General features: G+C 33.1%; 1 protein-coding gene across 1 annotated transcript in view; it reads left to right on the forward strand.

Annotated features, from left to right (window-relative positions):
- The first annotated feature begins 914 nt into the window (after nucleotides 1-914).
- LOC102582051 (cytochrome b5 domain-containing protein RLF) overlaps nucleotides 915-2,394 on the forward strand; it is a 9,147-nt gene continuing 7,667 nt past the window's right edge. The window contains exon 1 of the mRNA XM_006345361.2: nucleotides 915-1,176. The gene's annotated coding sequence lies outside the window, so the exon portion shown is untranslated. The remainder of the gene's footprint in view (nucleotides 1,177-2,394) is intronic.

Below are 2,394 nucleotides of genomic sequence, written 5' to 3' on the forward strand. Positions count from 1 at the left end.
CCTGCAATTTTTAATGTTGGGGTTCCACTTTTAACTCATGCATCTTACTTTTAACGCATGAATTCTACTTTTAACTCATGCATCTTACTTTTAAAGCATGAGTTCCACTTTCAACCCTGCTTATAACTTTTAATACAGGGCTCCAATTTTTTAACCCGTATCAATTTTTACATCATGGTAAGCAGCAGTGATACATGAAGATTTTGTGAAGAACAGGATTATCAAGCATATGAAAAAGGCGGATTAAGTTTTGTCAAGAAAATTCAGCCAAAAGGGGAGATTTGTTAGGATTTTGTCCTGATTTTCTTGCCATAATTTAAGATTTATTTTTCCTTAAAGAAAAGACAAAACATTACCATAAATGTTTTTATATTCTTTCATATTTGGTTTATTCTTTCCTTTTAAGTAAATGTTTTGGAGTAGCTAGTTCTTTTCTAGTAGGAAAGGTTTTAGGACTTTATAAATATATGTTTGTTTCTTCTAACACAACAACAATAACATCCACAATGTAGACGTTTAAGAGTTTAGTTTATGGAGAGATTTATTATCTCTAAAGTTTATAATATTTTTCTTTTATATTAGTTTTCATATAATAATATTATGTTTTTTAGTATAAGTTTTTTTGTTATCTGATTTATCAACTATATGATTTGCAATTTGTAAGTTTCTGCATGACGCCTTAATCACCCTTCAGAACCCAACAAATATTAAACTTGCAAGTAATATCTTCATTGGAATAATTTCATTTTCAGTTCGTCATTGAAAAAGAGGTAAGAGAAAAAATTAATTTTTTTTTCTTAAAATTACTATTGAAGCCATAAAAAACATGGTCATCTTACTTTTTCAAGACTGAACAAATAATATGTTCTTACTTTAAAATCATTGTTAGCTGCTTTTTCTTTTCTTTCTTTATTTCGATTTCTTCAATTTCATTATTTTAGGAAAATAAGAAAAACTTCAATTTGTCAAATTTATTAGTTTAGTATTAAAAAGTAAAGGGGCAGTTGGTGGTACTCCTCTTTATGCACAACGTACCACACTAAATGCAAGGAATCAGAAGAAAATCAAGATTGTAACGTAGCGTAGGTAGTCCGACTGCCCATCAGCTTTGAACGAACGTTGTGTCGGCTCCGACAAGCAGCGAATTGGGGGGGGAAAATAGCCCTTCAAGATCAGGTGAATTTGATAATTTGAATTGTTATTATTAGTCTTTCTGATTGTATATGTGTTGGGGGTTCTTTAAATTGATTAATTGGTGAAAAGTTGAGCCTTTTTATTGATTATAGGCAATTGGGTGTGTGGATTTTGATGGGTTTCTTCAGCTAATGTGATATTTAGAGTTTCTTGAAGTTGATTGGAAAGTTTGATTCATATGTGAAAAGTTTATCTTTTTCTTGGTGGGGGTGAGCTTGAGGATCAGCTTAATGTGATTAATTTAAGTTAGTGATGCTAGAGTTTCCTTCAAGTTAACTGCTTGATAGGTGAAAAATTCGATCCTTTTAGTGATTACTTGTGTTTGGTTGAGCTTGAGACTTAAATGCATATCATCTAAATGAGATCAAACTAATACTCCAATGTTGTGATTTTTTTTTCTGGAATTCCAAAAGTAACAAGTTGGAAATTTTGAACAATTCATCTTCTTAAATGGGTATGAAGGTCATGGTTTTGTTGGATGTTTTTAGTTAATTTTTGTTATATGTTGGGGAGATTGTGATTAGACAAGATGTGATGCTGCTTCATAGTATTGAGGACTTGACTCTAGATAGGAAGGAGTGGGGGTCGTGTATTAGGGTAGAATGTTGTCTTGCCTTGCGAAGGTTTAGTCTTGTTAGTGCCTATCGTAGTATTAGTTGTATCTTTTGTAGTTCTTGCCATATGTAGTTATTGTTTCTTTCTTGTAGACTTTACACTGCTTTTCTTATTATCGTTATGGTTTCTTCATTGTTTTCTTCTTCCTTTACTTGAGTTCAATGCACTTGAGCTGAGGGTCTTTCAAAAATAGCCTATGTACCTACACGAGGTAGTGGTAACTCCAACCATCAAAGGAGCCCATTACTTGCACACTCTAAAGATGATCAAAATTCAAGGTCATATTTAATGCCTTCTGTAATCGACTGCCAAAGTGTGTATCCAATGAAAAACATTTTAAGTAATAGTAGAAAACTCGGTGCCAACTTCTGATTTGGAAGTCCTTGTACATAAGAAAATTGGCAGGAACTCAGAACTTGAGCAAATAGAACTTTAATACTACTCCAGCCATATGATTTAGGAATCTATGGACCATCATTTCAAGCATTATCTCCATTGTGTTTGTCTTTGCTAATCAAAATATAAATCATGCAGTTGCCTAAACTGCCAAACAAAGTGGGGGGGGGGGGGGGGGGGGGGGGGGGG

This window comes from Solanum tuberosum, unplaced genomic scaffold (assembly GCF_000226075.1).
Source record: "Solanum tuberosum cultivar DM 1-3 516 R44 unplaced genomic scaffold, SolTub_3.0 scf00068, whole genome shotgun sequence".
Taxonomy (NCBI): Eukaryota; Viridiplantae; Streptophyta; class Magnoliopsida; order Solanales; family Solanaceae; genus Solanum; species Solanum tuberosum.